We start from the raw sequence: 19,256 nt of genomic DNA, 5'->3' as shown, positions 1-19,256 counted from the left end.
TCAGAATTAAAATAAGTCATGCCGAAGGGGGGTGCAGAGGTGAGCGACAGGGGGTATGTGACATACGAACGTGTGGTCCAGGTGAATGACAAAACCGAGGTGGTAAACCGGCGCAGTGAGGGTCATGGTAGAGGAAGGCTTACCTAGGAGTATCTAGAGCACATGGAAGGGATGGTTCGTGCCTGGGGCTCCCAAGAGGAATTACGGGAAAAAGTGATTAGGATTAGACGGAGCGAACAGAGTGAACTGTGCGGGCTCGGGTGGTCGAATCGAGGGGGCTTACCAGATTCAGGAGCCACAGAGATGCGTCAATTATTCGGAGCGCGTTGGGTGCAGGGGGTACATGGGAGGGAACGGGGATGAAGGTTACAGGCAAATATATATAGGATGGCCAGGGAAAATAAACGTAAGTGGACATTGGGGCTTACCGGTTCAGTCGGTTTACACTCCCTCACGGCAATGCGATAGCTAGCCGAGAACAGCTACGCTTCCTTAACGTGGAAAAAGGTTCCTGATTGGTCGGGGAAAAGGGCGTAGAAATAGAGAATGAGGAAAGCGGCGGCCATATTGGGATCGGTCGGAGATAAGGGCATGGAAGTAGAAGATGGGGAGGGCGGCGGCCATGTTGGGATAAGCTATGCTTCCTGGAGCGTGAGGCAAGTTACCTGATCAGTCGGACAAGGGTGCATAGAAGGCACGGGGATAACGGCTGCCATATTGGGCAGGGCAAGTGGGTGTGATATGTGATAAAGAATTGTGAATAGAGAGAGGAGAGCATAGTAGCCATTAAAAGTGAAAACAATTTGTAAAAACAATCAGACGCAATCCGGATACGCTCAGAATTGTCTATAAAGAACAAGGGTACTACTAATAAACATATAAACATCCATTGTACCAAATTGGTCCAGTCTTCCTGAAGATTCAGTCCAGAGTTAAGACTGTCCGTTTTTAAGATCCATTTCAATTCTTCTCTGTTTAGTAGTTTAGAGAGATCACCGCCTCTAGGTTGGAGGATCACTTGGTTGATAACAGTCCAACGAACATTATTCTCACTATGTCCTTTGTCAATGAAATGTTCAAACAATGGAGCGTTTGCTGTTCTACATCTGATCCTACTGCGGTGTTGTGAAATCCGTAGTTTTTTTTTTGTTTCGTTTGTCCCACATAGATCTTGTTGCAGGGTCACATGATAGCGTAGACGAGATTCCAACTGTTACAGTTCGTGAAAGTCTTTAATTCATTTTTCACATCTTTGAAGATAAATTCTTTGCAGTCAATACAAAATTCACAGACAACGCATGACCCACATTTATGGTGGCCCCTTACCGGTGGTAGTAACCAGTGATCATTTAGAGTGGTATTCACGGTCTCAATTGCGGGAAGGGCTGCCCTCACAAGTTGATCTTTCAAATGTTTGCTCTTTTTAAATGCAAACATGGGTACCTCTAGATCAAGCGTGCCGGATTTTAAAATATGCCAATTTTCTTGATAGATTTGCAGATCTTATTGGAAATTGTTGAGAATGTAGTAACACATACAAGTTTATCAGTGGACTTTTTTGGCATAGGTTCAAACAATGTTTCACTGGGGCAATACCAAGCCCTTTTCATGGCATTTTTAACTGACGTGCGCGGATAGCCCCTGAGTCTAACTTTGGTTGACAGTGTGTTAGCTTCATTGAAGTAGTCAATTTTCTGAAAACAGTTCCTTCTGAGTCTCAAAAATTGGGAGTATGGTAAGCTGTCTCTGAGGGCTCTCGGGTGACAGCTCTTGTAACTAAGTAGTGTATTCCTTTCGGTAGGTTTGCGAATTGAAAAGTAATCCCTCTTTATGTTGGATGCAAATTTCAAGAAATGGAATACTCACATTGCTGTGAGTGAGAGTGAAGGTAAGGCCATTATAATTGTTATTGAGCCAATGTAGGAATGCTGTAAGAGATTCCGCAGGGCCACCCCAGATAAGGAAAGTATCGTCTATATAACGTTTCGACGTTGAGATCCCTTGATGGAAAGGGTTAGTCATAGGGAGAATGGTGTTGCACTCAAGCCAATCCATATAGAGGATTGCCAGGGTGGGCACGAAAATAGCACCCATATAGGTTCCCCTCACTTGTTGGTAGTACTGGTTGTCAAACAAAAAGAAATTTTGTGTCAGGCAAATTTCGAGTAATTGTATCATGAAGAGTGTGGGTACCGTATGTGGGCGGGCCCTGCTGTTGAGTATACCCTACATGACTATGAGTGAGTCTCTCTGGGGAATGTTAGTATAAAGAGACTCTACGTCCAAAGTACGTAGAGTCTCTTTATTGGGGTCAAAGGGATGGTTCTCAATCAGGTTAATCATATACATACTGTCTTGAATAAAGCAGCAGGTACTGGGTACCTCACGTAGCACGCCTGCACTCCCCTACTAGGCTTGCCCTACGTTACTTGGTCGCCACTACTGCAGCTTCCCGCTCACGGGGGACTGTATTGATTCACTTTGTCCGCCAGCAATTATAAATCCTCTATTCTTGGTAATTGCCGCTCCGTTCACTTCGCCGATGACTCATCCGTTTCATCTAGTCACATAAGCCGTCGCCATTGCCTTATCTTCGAGTCAACTTTCGGAATGTACAGTGGGCTCCTTGGCTGCCGCTACGTATAATTCACTATAAATTAGCTTGGGCACTGCCACACGACCACTATGATTGCAACCCTTATCATACCACCATTCCGTTTCATGCTCCACCTTTAAGAAATGGCATGCTGTTTTTAATTTTAAATTATTCACCACCTTTTCACCTATCACCACAATGTCAGTCAAACTTCACAATTAGTTTTCATATACTTTCCAATACTTTCTCTCTCCTTTAATATCTTCTAGGCAATAGAGGCTTGATTGAATTAGGCATAATTCATGTCCTGATGATGATCCCCATGATTTCATAGTGGGATCGAAACGCCGTCAACCTTTTATGTGCCTTATACACTGTTTATACCATATATTATGTTGATGTAAAGGTGCATTCCAAATTCTTTGTTCTAACTGTTATTTTAGAACTTTGAAGTTTTTGCCTAAAAAGCCCTGTTCTTGTTCACTGCTTCTTCGAATGTACTAAACTGTATGTGCTTAAGTAGGGTACAGGCTTGTGCCCCACCACGTGAAATTGTCGAAGGAAATTCCTTGTTTAATCCTTGTTGAGTAAAAACATTGAGACCTCTGTCCGGCTGGACAAGTCATATTAATACAGAATCGATTGTGTCTGTATTCATTGTTCTCGTGAATTCATTGTGCATGGGACCACTGTTGTTTCTTAAAATAAACTGTACTCTATGGCACTTCACTCTATGGCATGCTACTCTTTGCCACTTCACTGTATTCTACTCTGCGCTACTCCACTCTACATCACTCCTCTCTACTTCACTCCACTCTACATCACTAAGCCACTCTACTCTATGCCACTTAGCTGTATGCTATTCCATTCTATACCACTCGACCCTATGTACCTCCACTCTATACCACTTCACTGCACGCCACTCCACTCTATACAACACTACTCTATGCCACTCCATTCTATGCCACCCCACTCTTTGCAATTCAGTTATAGGCCACTTCACACTAAACTACTCTACTGGGCACCACTCCACTGTATGCCACTCCACACTAAGCATGGGCTGAAAATTTGTTCCGCTCACAGAATTTGGGGATTTTCCGCGATTTTGCGATCCGCAAATCTCATGAAATCTCGCTAAAATCCACGAATCAGCGGGGACGAATTTTCAGCCAAGCACTTACAGGGTTACAGCAGCAGGTGCAAAAGTTGAAGCTAATTTTTTGTAACCTTTTACAAAAGGGTTACAAAGAAATTAACTTCAACTTGGGCACCTGCTGCTGTAAGCCTGTAAGGGCTTCCTGGCGCCTCGTTGCCTACTTGCAACTGTTCCTTGACCGTGCTCTGACCCTTGAAGCAGGGTCAGAGATTAATTACAAGTAGGCAATGAGGTGCGTGTCACGAAAATTAAACCTCAACAGGAAGCACTGACAGATATAAAACAAGCATTTGCAATGCAATAGGTCTCGCATTAGGAAAGTTTGAGCTATTGGTCTTGTAAATGACAATTTTTTTTATTTATGTGTTGGTTTTGAAAATAGCTAAATTAATAGCTTTGTCATTTACAATGCCAATAGTTATAACGTTTGCAAATGTGACACCTATAGCATTTGTAATGCAACATGTTTCGTATTTACGTGACTTAGATGTATTGATAATACAAATTACAATGGCTTTTAATTTATTTAAATAATTATTACTTAAATAAAAGTTATTTTAATTTATAATGGCAATAGCTTAAACTTTTGTAAATAACTTTTGTGAAGATTATGTTCAGTGTATTTTATTGTGACGAAAATCCAAGAACAGAAGTGAAATATTAACATATTTTTGTGACATTTGTAATAAAGCTTGAAACATTGAGAGAACATATTTGAACCAGTTGTTGTTAAATGGTTGTGCAGATTGATGATGGGGTGGCGCTGAGTGGTGCTGTGGTGGTGCTGAGTGGTGCTGTGGTGATGCTGAGTGGTGCTGTGGTGATGCTGAGTGATACTGGGATGGTGCTGAGTGATGCTGGGTTGGTGCTGAGTGGTGCTGTGGTGGTGCTAAGTGATGCTGTGGTGGTGCTGAGTGATGCTGTGGTGGTGCTGAGTGGTGCTGTGGTGATGCTGAGTGATACTGTGGTGGTGCTGAGTGATGCTGTGGTGGTGCTGAGTGATGCTGTATTGGCGCTGAGTGGTGCTGTGGTGGTGCTGATTGGTGCTGTGGTGGTGCTGAGTGATGCTGTGGTGGTGCTGAGTGATGCTGTGGTGGTGCTGAGTGGTGCTGTGGTGGTGCTGAGTGATGCTGTGGTGGCACTGAGTGATGCTGTGGTCGTGCTGAGTGGTGCTGTGGTGGTGCTGAGTGATAATGTGGTGGTGCTGAGTGATGCTGGGGTGGTGCTGAGTGATGCTGTGGTGGCACTGAGTGGTGCTGTGGTGGTGCTGAGTGGTGCTATGGTGGTGCTGAGTGATGCTGTGGTGGTGCTGAGTGATGCTTTGGTGGTGCTGAGTGGTGCTGTGGTGGTGCTGAGTGATAATGTGGTGGTGCTGAGTGATAATGTGGTGGTGCTGAGTGATGCTGGGGTAGCGCTGAGTGATGATGTGGTGATGCAGAGGGCAGAAAGGCACAAAAAGCAGTCTAACAAAGGGCAGAAAAACAAGGGAAAAACGAGTCTAACAGAGGGCAGAAGGGCACAACAAACGAGTCTAACAGGGGGCAGAAAGGCACAAAAACGAGTCTAACAGAGGCCAGAAGGGCAAAAAGACGAGTCTAACAGAGGGCAGAAGGGCACAAAAACAAGGGAATAACAGAGGACAGAAGGGCATAAAAAAACGAGTCTAACAGAGGGCAGAAGGGCAGAAAAACAATGGAAAAATGAGTCTGACAGAGGGCAGAAGGGCACAAAAAACGAGTCTAACGGGGCAGAAAAACAAGGGAAAAACGAGTCTAACAGAGGGCAGAAGGGCAGAAAAACAAGGGAAAAACGAGTCTAACAGAGGGCAGAAGGGCACAAAAAACGAGTCTAACAGGGGGCAGAATGAATCCCGCCCTGCGTGTTTGTCCACGAAGATGCCACCTTTTTGTGCAATACCTCTACTCAACTGGAGTACTTTCTACTGTCTAATCAGTAACTGCTCCCTCGTTGGCTAAATGTATAGGGGCAGTTTTACAATAACTGGCGCATCCCCAGGGATGCGCCAGCTATTGTGCGCCGCAGCTCCGCCACCCATGGTGCGCCGCATTTACAATGCGGCGCACCATGTGGCAAAAACGGCACAGATGAGTCACGCATCTGTGCCGTAAAAGCAGCGCATTGCTGGAGCTGCGTCGCAAGCGCGACGAAGCTCCAGCAATGCTCTGGGGGGCCCTATCTCCCCAATGCTGCGTCAAGCCTTGCGCCTGCTTCTAGCAGGCGCAGGGTTTTGACGCAGCATTGGCCTAAAAGTGGCTGAGTGAAATCTTGTAGATTTTACTCAGCCACTTTCAGGAGGCGTTCCTGCGTAGGAACGCCCTCCCCTGCGCCAGAACGCCTCCTGATGGCGCAGGGCTTTACAACGTGACGCATCTCTCAGATGCGTCACGTTGTTAATACCCAGTACCATGGCGCATCTTTTGTGCTGCCGCTGCATCACAAAAGTGACGAAACTGCGCCGCAAAAGAGGCGCAATCGGCTTGTAAATCTGCCCCATAGTGCTTTTACTACACTGTAGCTGCGTAAAGGGCCAGAAGATGTGTCTCCAGTGACCATGTGTGCCTGTGCCTGTGTTACAGGCACACATGGTCACTGGAGACACATCTTCTGGCCCTTTACGCAGCTGCAGTGTAGTAAAAGCACTATACATTTACCCAATGAGGGAGCACTAACTGGATTAGCCAGTAGAAAGTACTCCTGGGCAAATCGCAAAAAAATCTGCAATTTCGCAGAAAAATTCGCGAATTCGCAGATTTTTTTGCGATTTCATGGGGAAATCCGCGAATTCGCGGAACGCGAATTTCGCAAATTTCGCCCATGCTTACTCCACACTACACCATTACAATCTAGTCTAGACCACTGTATGCCACTGCTCTCTATGTAACTTCACTATACACTATTCCACTCTTAGCCTCTGCATTCTATGCTACTCCATTCTATGTCACTCCACTTTTTGCCAATCAACTATATGTCGATCCACTGTAAGGTATTCTATTGTATTCCACTCTATTCCACTCGTGCTACTCCACTCTATAAGACTTCATTCTGTGCCACTCCACTCTTCACCACTCTACTGTGCGCTACTCAACTTTACACTATTGCACTCTGTGCCACCACCACTCTGCACTACTCAACTCTATGCGACTACACTTTACAGCACCATGTAACTTCAAGCAGCACCACTCCACTGTTTGGAATCTATTCTACGCGACACCTCTCAAATCTATGCGACTTCACTCTATGCCACTCCACTCGCCACAACTACACTGTATGTCACTTCACTCTACGCTATTTCACTGTGCGCCACTCAATACTACACCACTTTACAGAATGCCACTCCACTGCACTTCATCCCACTCAACACCATTCTACTCTACTGTGCCCCACTCTATGCTATTCCACTCCACTCTACCCGATTCCGCTCTATGTCATTCTACTCTATGGCACTCCAGTTGTTGTCATTCAATTGTTCGCCAGTGAACTATACAGCAATTCACTGTATGCCGCTCCATTGTATGCCTCTTGGCTATATGCTATTCACACAACTCTATGCCACTCTACACCACTCTACTCTACGTCACTTCATTCTGCATTATTCCACCCTATGCCACCATATGCCACTGCAATCTATGCCACTCTACTGTACCCTACTTCTCTCTACACCACACCACAGTGTGCTATTCCTAACTGTATGTCACTCAATACTATGCCCCTCACCGCCACTCTATGCTACTCCACTTTACTTCACTCCACTGTATGCCATTCCCCTTTTATGCCACTCTAATCTACACCAAGCTATGCTACCACACTCAACACTACACTGTTCCACTGTACTCCATTCCACTCTATGCTCCTCCATTCCATGTCACTCCACTTTATGCTAATTCTCTCTATGTCACTCTACTGTATGCCACTCCACTGTGTGTCACTCTACTGTATGCTATTCAACTGTATATCATTGGACTGTACACCACTCCACTCTATGCTATTCCACTCTGTCTCACTCCACCCAACACCACTGCATTCTATGCAACTCAATTCTATTCTATTCCACTCTACACCACTTCACTCTTTGCCACTCTACTCTACACCACTCCACTCTATGCCACTCCAGTGTACGCTATTCCATTCCATGACACTGGAATCTTTAGCACTATATGGACCTCCACTCTATGCAATTCCACTCTACGCCACTCCACTCTACTCCACTGTACAACACTCCACTGTAAAACACTACAGCCTTCCGCACTCTCCTCCAATGTATTTTGTGACCCTCCACTTATTAACACTCCACTCAACATACTCCCCAATAGAATTACTTTGAAACACTTGTTTACTGTAAATATTAAAACCATTGAAATACAACGAAAAAAACAATGGTTTCCTTTTGTTATAGTTAGGAAAACTTGCTTTATTCTTTATAAACAAACCAAACAAACTAGGTAACACATTAGAAATTCTTAAAGTTATTGTTAAACCTTAGATTTATAATTTGGGCACCACCCTCAATTTACTATAACTTTATTATTTCTACACAAAATAAACCTAAATTACACAAACATTAGAAATTCTAAAGTTATGGCTATCCTCTATATTTGAATATTACACACTGACTTCAAATTACAATACCCTCACACACCTCTGTGCACAATTTTGTCAACTTGGCTCAACCCAGTATATTAACTTTACCTTGCCACCTTACCAGCACAGAGTTATCACAAATTATGTTAATTCTGATGTTATAAGTGGTCTTATGAATGCTATGATTTCATATAGTATAAGTGAAGTAATATTCAAGGGTACAAGCAGCGCATTGTAAAGGTGTGATTTATAGTGGTGCTATATATACATATTTCTTCACAATTGGTTCCACAGCCATATCTTACGTCATAAAAAAAGGGCAAAACAAGGCAACCTTTAAAGCAAAATTGCTACATTATGCTTGATGATAATGAACTAACAAAATTTCGGGGTGTATTGTAGTCCGAGCTAGGATCTAACTTTGGTTCTCAAGGGGCTTTGATCTCACCCTTCAGAGCCATTAAATAAGGTATATACCATAAATGTTTTGACCCTAAAAATGTTCTTTTTGGTGGCCATCAGCTTTGCCTAAAGCAGTGGAGTGTTAGCTGCGCTGTTACTTGGATCTTTTTATCTTGAAGTTTTTTCTGATAAGAAGGTCATATATTTAAGTCTCAAGTTCCATCGCAAAGTCATCTTTAACAAATATATTGAGCAAATTGTTACTCTTCTATCCTTTCTCCTATAACTTCTTCAGAGAAAAGAGAGATATTGTGTATGCTGGATGTGATTAAAGCAATGCATATTTTTCTTGTTAATTAATCCAAGAGCAGACTTTCAGAGAGTCTTTTTGAGCATTTAAGAGTTTTAGGGAGGCAAGCCTTCTACCACTCTGAGACGTTGGATTAGATCAGTCATTTGCTTACCTTACAACTCTTGGGGATTCTTACTAGGTGCTTTACCAGGGCAATTTACGAGGGCAGTGGCAGCTGCTTAATGGACAGAAAGGGGTCTCACATTAGGACATTTGTCACACCGCTATGTTGACCTGTCCTTCCACATTTATCTCTTACTATAAATTGGATGCAGAAGATGTTTAATCTTTAGAATTTAGATCCAATCTTCAAGTGGCTGTTGGCTCTGCTTAAGTGACTTTTTTTTCGATTATGCTTTTTTGAATGAATAGGTGTGTGGCCATTTCAACACGTTTGATATTTGATTTCTGGATCAAGTTATGTTACATTGCTGTGAAATATCCTCAATTATGAAAGCACTGAGATAGGTTAGGAAGGAGGAGGTATTGTCCCAAATTATTAGTAATCTTCATTACTCTGATTACTTTCCCTTGCCATGTTTATACAATCCCACTGTCCACACTTTTAGCACGACATTGATTCTTCATGCTGGAGAATGAAAGACTTTTGAGGGGGCTTAGGGTTCCTTTATGTGTCATGGCATGGCCAGGTCTAGGCCATCTCAGGGATAAGATGTGGGAGGAAGGATACTTTTGCTAGGTCAAATGTTGTTTGGGGAGGTGTTGCACATATCAAGCCTATCAGGAAGGGCATGGTTGATCTTCACCCTTAGGAACAATAGTTAAGAGATTAGTTCCTGAGTTCTTTGGCATAGTATCACTCTTATCTCCACAGAAGTGGTGATGTCAATATCTAACTTCTCTTCTCTTGTTACCCACCAGGAGGATTTTTCAGTAGGTTTGCTCCATCACAAAAGCATTACCCATGATTATTTGAAACTGTCCTCATTATTCCTCATTATTCTTACCCTATATCCATTCACCTTCTCTATGAATTAGTCTATGAAAAACTAAAAATAGACGACTTGATAGTTACATCACCTGATGTGTGCTGTGATAAAAACTCGAATAAATTCTAATAAACATCCACATGTTATCTGTCTGGATACATGGGTCAGTTCCAGCAGAGATTAACGTTGATTAACATTCGAGAACCGCGCAAAGTTGATTACATAAGGCGTCTTTCCACCCTATTCACCATCTAAATTGACCCAACAATGAGTGCTGGGGAGGTAATCAAACACCCCAAACTCAGCTCATTAGAAACTTCATCTAAGTCGGACTTTGTCAAAATATAAAAAAAATTGACAATCTGCTCAATTTTGGCACACTACCTTATCTATCACACCCATCAAAAAATTGACCTTAGTTTTTTTTATTTCTCTGTTCAGATGTTCACACTGTGTCATCACTGCTGACAAAGATACAGACAGCTCTGAATCACCTGGAATTCATGAAGGTAGTAAAGACTTTGCTGTCCACACCAGATCACTCTTTTTCTTGAGCACTGCAGAGCCCCTGTAGACGTGCTTGTTTCACAACAGAGAAACTAGTTGCACACACTAAATTAGCATGTGTAAGTGAGTTATGCAACTGTATCTGTAGCTCATCCAATTCACAGCATGTGTAAGTGCAGCTATACTTTTGCCATTACAAGATCTGAGCACCCCTCCAGCCACCACAAATGCCAACTCTTATTATGTAGGTGTCTTTATAAATCCCCTCTCTACCAACCAAGCATTATGAACGGAGTAGTGCTGCTCAACGACAATAATGTATCTACTGTGTTCAGGAGCGTCCCATTACTGTACCATTTAAATCAGGGAGCATTCAGATGTGAACTTACTGGCTGTCCAGAATTGGGTTTTGAGCTTTCTGTGCCCCTCACAATGCATGTCAATAGGACTGAACCATTGGTTCCTTATTTTCTCATTCAGGGATATAGTTTTAGCAACTACAGCCAGTAGGTCCCTTTTGGGAAAGATACAAGATGGATTTACAGAAGGTTGGTCCTTTGTCTGTAATGACACCCACAAGCTAATACAAGAAGAAAAAGAATGTTGGCAAGAGAAAGAACGAACACTGGAAAACATGTATGGGAAAAGTCCAAAGCATCCAAAGTTTTAGAAATGATAAGTTTTCTTAACTAATTGAAGTTTTTGTAGGTACGGCCTTGGTACATTTTGTGACACATTCATTTTCTGTAATCACTGCAGCTGCAAATGAAGGCTCACCTCTCTAAGAAGTGCAGTCACATGCAAAAAATAATTCAGTCATCTATAGGAGGGTGGGCTGTGAAGGTGGGATATTTTAATCCTTACCACATTGAAGAATCCTTGTAGGCAAGATCAGATCACTTATTTCATAAATGGTTTATATCTGTCAGGAAGGGCAGGCTGCTATAATTAGTTTCTTTGTTTTATTTATATTTTTCTTCTGGCCATGCTTTGCCTTGCTGTGCAATAATCATAAAAAAAATGACTTCTTTCTCTACATTTCTAGGGCTCATATGAACTTAATTAAAAAAGGGGGGATTACATAAACCCATTATTCCATCATGTAGATCTTATACTTTATATGCGCAAAAACAACTACGCGCAAAACTTCAGGAACTCTATAGCGATCTAGGAAAGGTCGAGGAGCGCTTGGTTCAGGATATAAGTTTAAGTAGAGATATCCAAGATACTACAGCAGAGGTAGCCCGATGTAAGGCAAAGGTGAACTATTATTGGAGTAAGGAGGCGGTAAAAACTTATGCCACTAAGCGTCAGTTGCTATATGAGTACGGGGAGGCAAGTGGCAGGTGCCTGGCCCAGAGAATGAGAACCAGGGAAGTTGCACAGCGAATCAAATGTATTAAAAATATAAATGGGCAAATTGTAGACACTGAGATGGAAATCGTGGAAGTCTTCAGGCAATTCTATACTCGTCTATATGCTAGAGAAGACTATGACAGTAGCAAAGCTAACGCTTTATTAGGACAATTCTCTGGGCAAAACTTAGATAGCGAGACTGCAACTAATTTAGAGGCTCCAATAGAGATGTTCGAACTTGAGGCTGCAATTAAGGCATTACCTGCAGGCAAGGCAGCTGGCCCCGACAAGCTTCCGCTGGAGGTTTATAAGTCCTTCTTTCAAGTTTTGAAACACGATATGTTAGCCACATTTAGGATGGCACAGACTGGGAGGTATCCTAAAACGTGGGATGAGGCCAGTATTGTGGTTTTTAGAAAAAAGGGAAACCTGAAGATCAGCCAGCTTCATACCGGCCTATCTCATTGCTTAACACTGATGGGAAAATCTATTCGAAAATATTGGCGACAAGGCTCTCGAACGTGATATCCCCACTGGTCTCAGTATATCAACATGGTTTTATTCCTAGGCGGGGCACAACTGACCATGTCAACCGGGTGATTGCTTTAATAGATTATGCAAACGGTCTGGGAACACCTTTGAGCCTTATATTGCTGGACGCTGAGAAGGCTTTCGACCAAGTGTCGTGGGCCTTCCTATGGGATCTGATGAAGCATCGAGGGTTTGGGCCAAAATTTATAACATCAATACAGACATTGTACCAACAACCTAGTGCACGTATCTATGTAATGGCACTACAATCAGAGCTGGTTTCAATACAAAGGGGCACAAGGCAAGGATGCCCGTGCTCCCCGCTGTTATTCGCCCTCTACATAGATCCGTTTTTTGAAAATGATAGAGAACAGCCCTCAGATCCCCCCAGTTAAGATACAACATCAACAATATCGGGTCCTAGCGTATGCTGATGATGTAGCCGTGATTTCTTCAAGACCGGCATTGGCTATGCCTGAGATTGAACATTTAGCAGCGGTATATGGTGCTGTATCAGGATATAAATTAAACACTGCTGAGACCCAGATATTATGTGTTAACATCAAGACTTTTCATGATACCCGGGTTCTAGCAGAGGTTACATATCTGGGGATACAGATTAACGCCTCGGCTCTGGCTACGTTTAAATCTAACTGGCAGAATCTGCTTAGCGAGATACGTAAACAATTGGATCAATTTGAATGTTTACATCTAACGCTTGTAGGCAGGTGCAATACATTAAAAATGATGGTATTACCCAAGATTTTATATTACTATCGCTGTGTACCATTAGAGATTCCCCTTGTATACATCACACAGTTGCAAGCAATTTGTATGAAATTTGTATGGGCTCGAGGAAAGGAGCGGCACGCTAAAAAGTATATGGTACTGCCAAGGACGGTTGGGGGCTGGGCGGTACCCGACTTTCTTTTATACTATTATGCCTGTATGCTTGTACTTATGAATATTTTGCTTACAGGGATAGGACCCTTAGAGCCAGCACTACAACCATCGATATATGGTCTGTTATTGGGTGCTGAAGTCAGGAACCGTCTTTTTCTTAATATGGATTGGAACTACTACAAACGCACCAGATTTAAGGTGGTAGCGGCTGCATTTAAAGTCTGGAAGGCAATAAAAAACTATTATAAAATCGATAAGATTTCTATATATACACCATTGATTTCCCCAAACTTACAGCCCAGTATTTGCTGGGACAACATAGTGGTGAGCTGGCGCATAAGAGGGTTAACTACAATAGGGGATTTATATACAGGGGATGGTTTAAAATCATTCAGTCAGTTGAAACAACAATATCAACTCCCAACTGCACATTTTTTTAAATACTTACAAATCCGTGAGTATTTAATGAAAAATACTATAAGCATGGTATCCAACCCTCTTATAGAGGCCAATAGGAAAGGTGCTCGGATTGGGGTACTTTATAATGTAATGCTAGAGGCTATGCCTAATGATTTAGAAGCACAAGTGACTAAATGGGAGAATAGGTTAGGATGTCAAGGAGTACCGCTGGAAAAATCAATTGAACTTGCTGGAAGAATACTTATGTCTGCTAATCTTATAACCCAACATTATAAAACCCTGTTCTATATGTACCATACTCCAGATAAAATATCAAAGTGGGGTGGAGACCCAGAAGGAAAATGTTTCAGATGTAACGCCCAACAGGCGGATGTAAAGCATATATTTGCCACTTGTGTAAAACTAGGGGAACTGTTTAAACACGTAAACAAGTTCATATCTGAGATTTTGCGTACCTCTTTTCAGCTCTCAATAATGCAGATTTTGTTGGGTATAGATGAAGAATCTGATCAAGTAGAGGCTAGCGATAATACTGACTATCTGATCTTCGTTGTCACGGCTGTCTTAAGACTCTGTATTGCCTCATGTTGGTTACAAAGTGAACCTCCTTCGTTTGAAGCATGGCGAACTCGGTTTTTATTTACTTATAATATGGAATATAATCTGTACGCCATGAAGGGAAGGAGGAAAAAGGCATTGGGACAGCAAATATGGGGTCCGTTTAGAGCATATATGGATGCAGAAGACTGATCAACCCTGACTTTATATGTATCACTTGTAAAACTTATAATTGATTTATTGTAGGACTGTTTTAGAAATACTGTAATATTCAGCTCAATATATAATCTATGAAACAGTGGATCTAATTTAATATAAATCTGTCTAGGTTTGACGGTTTGATCAGGCTGTACCTTTATATCTCTTTTTATTTACTTTTTTTTTTTTTTGTGTGTCATTTATTGGAAAATAATGCCTAACTCATTGTTCTTGCAACCCTACAACTGTTTGATGATAAGCTGTTTGCTTTATTTTGTACACGTGATCTCTACCCCAATAAAGAAATAAAATAAAAATGCATGCCAATAGGACTGAACCATTGGTTCCTTATCTTCTCATTCAGGGATATAGTTTTAGCAACTACAGCTAGTAGGTCCCTTTTGGGAAAGATACAAGATGGATTTACAGAAGGTTGGTCCTTTGTCTGTAATGACACCCACAAGCTAATACAAGAAGAAAAAGAATGTTGGCAAGAGAAAGAACGAACACTGGAAAACATGTATGGGAAAAGTCCAAAGCATCCAAAGTTTTAGAAATGATAAGTTTTCTTAACTAATTGAAGTTTTTGTATGTACGGCCTTGGTACATTTTGTGACACATTCATTTTCTGTAATCACTGCAGCTGCAAATGAAGGCTCACCTCTCTAAGAAGTGCAGTCACATGCAAAAAATAATTCAGTCATCTATAGGAGGGTGGGCTGTGAAGGTGGGATATTTTAATCCTTACCACATTGAAGAATCCTTGTAGGCAAGATCAGATCACTTATTTCATAAATGGTTTATATCTGCCAGGAAGGGCAGGCTGCTATAATTAGTTTATTTGTTTTATTTATATTTTTCTTCTGGCCATGCTTTGCCTTGCTGTGCAATAATCATAAAAAAATGACTTCTTTCTCTACATTTCTAGGGCTCATATGAACTTAATTAAAAAAGGGGGGATTACATAAACCCATTATTCCATCATGTAGATCTTATACTTACTCTGTACATATAGCGGCTAGTTCTGCAAGTGCTACAACAGAGCATTAGGGAATCATCTGTTAAAATACTGAGAAGTCAAGTATGGGCAAGTGAAGGTAAAACAAATAAGAAAAATACCTGCATTGCCTCGCAAGCCTTCCCTGCCTGAAGGGTTTAAAAACTTAAACCACACCAGCCTTTTTTTTAACTTTAGTAATGCTTTTTTCAAGAGAATCGCAAAAAAATTATATAAAATAAGAAACATAAATTATCCATGAATTATAAATATACAATATAATATGACAGTAAACTTTACAATTATGCAAATAAAAAACAAACAAAAAATAATAATATGTCTCTCAAGAACTTTATTTTGATCACAATAAATCATCAAAGTACATTGTAAAACAAGACAATTACAAACACAAAATACAAATAAGACATGACATTATAAATAAACATACACAGTCTAACTACAGTCGCAGTACAGGTCAGTCAAAGTGCATCAGTGTTTGAGCTCATGGAAGGATCATTATGATAGCATTACAATTAAAGTCTAAAAATGACATCATTTTTTTTTTTGATCAAATGTGTTTTTATTGAGACCCACAGAGCAACACCATACAGCAGCAAAAAACAATGCGAGCAAAACTACAGTGCAGATGCTTCAAAGATAGGCGTGTCCCTGTAAAGTCCAGCTAGGAAATAAACTCATTGTCCGTGCAAGGTCGTATGGCAAGAAACAAGCCCAACGCCAAGTGCAAGAACTCTTTTCATCCCGCCCCCCCAAAACCATGGCCCTCCCCCACCCAGACCCCGACCAACTCCCATCCCACAACAGTCCCCCCCTCCCTCCCCCCTCGGTGTGCTCCTGATCAAGCCCGGTGGAGGCCGAGCGGGGGCCAGGCTAGACCTTGTGTTCCGCTTTGGTCGTCACATTGCGGAATTCCTTCGCCAGCTTCAGGACCCTGAGATATTTCGGGCAGGTGAGCTCCGTGAATTCCTGGGATAGTAGGGAAATAAGTGGTTGCCATGTTTCCCGGAAGGTATCTGATGTCTGCGTGAGCGAGGCCTGGATCCTTTCCATCCCCATGATATACCATAACCTGTGTAGCCACCCTGTGTGTGTAGGTTTCCTCGGTGTGCCCCATAACGATAAGATGTGGTGAGTCACCGCCCCCGTTGCCCGTCCCATCTGCCTCCCCCGCAGTGATTTGAGAGGGAACATGAGCTTGTTGGGAAGCCCAAGGATCGCATACGCCGGGAAGCGTGGGATATCAGTCTCAAAGTAAGTGTCCATGTCCTTAAGCACCTCCTCCCAGTACTCCTGAACTGCCGTACACTCCCATAGTATGTGTAGCATGGTCACAGTGTGTCGGCACCCCCTCCAACAAGTGGGGTCTTTGCTTGGGTTCCCGTGGTGTAGGCGCTCTGGGGTCAGGTGCCCGTAGTAGGCGATTTTCACTGCCGCCTCCCTGCTGGCTGTGTTCCTCGCAGTATGGTGGGCCCTATAAAATATATCCTGCCATTCTTTATCCGATAGGGTGCGCCCCAACTCCCTCTCCCAACGTCTCGTCTCTGGCCTGCTGATCTCTCCGTAGGAGGTGGTGGGGACAGCAAGAGATACAGTTCGGTGATGGACCCGGAGTCTGACTTTTTAGTGATGAGCCATCTCTCATACGGGGTTAGTGGGCGGCTGGCCAGAGGAGCCACTTCAGGGTGTGTCAGCCAATGGCGGAGTTGAAAGTATTGGAAGCGGTGTGGCTTGTCGAGAGCATAGTCAGCCACCACCACGTCCCACGGCAGGAAGCCCTCCGTGTCGAACAAGTAGCCCGCGGAGCGGCACTCAGACGCCGCCATTGGGGAAACGAGCCCGGCGGCACTCCCGGGGGGAAGGCCGGATTGTCTAGCAGAGGTGTCATGGGTGAGGGGAAGGTCGTGAGGCCCCTTGGGACAGCGGTGGCATCCCAGACCTGCATGAGGGTCCTGGTGATAGGGGATTTCTTCAGGTATGCCGGCCTATCTGGGCGCGCCAGGAAAGGGGCCTTCCACAGTGACATGCCCGCCATGGCCCTATCCTGGAACAACCAGTGTTTTTCGGAGGTGGGCCTGGACCACTCCAGCAAATACCTGAGTTGAGCCGCCTGGGAATAGCGCCGCAAGTCCGGAACCCCCAAGCCCCCCTCAGTTGTCACCCGCGTAACCAGGTCGCGCCTCAGCCTGGGCCTCTTGCCCGCCCACACGTAGTGGTTCAGGGTGTCTTGAAGTTTCTTGAGCATCCCCAGTGGGGGGTGACCGGGAGAGTTTGAAAGAGGTAGAGGATCTTAGGTAGGAGAGTCATTTTAATGGCCGCCACACGACCCAACCAAGAAAGTGGTTGTTGCTTCCACCTTGCGATATCCCCCTGGACCCGCGAGAGGAGTTTAGTGTAGTTAAGGTCGACCGTCTGGGCGGTCGCCGGTGTCAAATCTATCCCCAGGTATGGTAGTGTAGTGCTGACCTCTAAACCTCCTATGCGAAGCGACTCCCTGTTAGTCAGCTTGGTGTTGCTGCCCAGTGGGAGGACCACCGATTTCTGTACATTCATTTTAAAACCCAACACTTCGGCAAACGCATCCATTTTGGACAGAAAGGCCGGTAAGGAAACTGTGGGGTTGTCCACCGCGATCAGGATGTCATCTGCGTACAGACTCATCGTCTGCTCCACCCCACCGAACGTGACTCCGGTGATAGTCCTGTTGTCACGGACACGCTGAGCGAATCGCTCGATATAGAGGGCGAACAAGAGCAGCGAGAGCGGGCAGCCCTGTCGCGTGCCACATTGGATATCAAATGGCCTTGAGCTGAGCCCATTCACTTTGATTGTCGCCCAGGGTGTCGCGTAACATCCAGCTATCCAGGAGCGGAAGCGAGGACCCACTCCGAATTTCGCCAATGTGTGGTCTAAAAATCGCCAATCCACCCTGTCAAACGCCTTCTCGGCGTCTACTGAGAGCAGTGCGGCATCGGAGGCGTTGAAGTGAGCTTTGTCGATGACATGCATTATGCGTTTGGTATTATCTGCACACTGTCGGGTGGGGACAAAGCCTGCCTGGTCGGGTTCAATAATGCCTGGTAGGCACGGGCCCAGGCGCGAAGCCAGGATGCCCATAAAGAGCTTCAGGTCGATATTGAGCAGCGATATCGGCCTGTATGCTGCACACCGCTTGGGATCTTTACCCGGTTTCGGCAGGACCACGACGTCCGCCTCCAGCAGCTCCGCCAGGATCGAGCCCGGGCCCCCAAAGGAGTTAAATAGCTTCGTAAGAACCGGTGCCCAGAGTTGGCAGAAGGTCTTGTAGAAGCCTGCGGAGAAACCGTCGGGGCCCGGGGCCTTCAGGGGTTTAAGTCTGGCAATGGCCGATATAACCTCCTCTAGACGGATGGGATTATCGAGAGCGCTGGCGTTCGTTTCATTAAGAGCAGTGACTTCCATGGTCTCGAGGTAGGCCTTCCCTGCCTCCTCCTCGGTGGTCGGGTCCGCGGCGTAGAGTTGGGCATAGAAGGCCCGGAAAGCCTCGGCTATGTGAGTATCGTCTCGGAGTTCTTCGCCGCCGTCCCCGTGTATAACGGGAACCCTAGAACGGACTGTTTTAGCTTTAAGTTTGCTAGCCAGAAGGCGACCAGTCTTGTCGCCACCCACATAATATGTATGGCGGAGGCGAAGGGCTGCGTATTCCGCCCTGTCCAGGTCTAGGCTCGCCAGCT

The sequence above is a fragment of the Lissotriton vulgaris genome, chromosome 4_1, assembly GCF_964263255.1.
Source record: "Lissotriton vulgaris chromosome 4_1, aLisVul1.2, whole genome shotgun sequence".
Taxonomy (NCBI): Eukaryota; Metazoa; Chordata; class Amphibia; order Caudata; family Salamandridae; genus Lissotriton; species Lissotriton vulgaris.
This window is presented reverse-complemented; position numbering follows the sequence as displayed.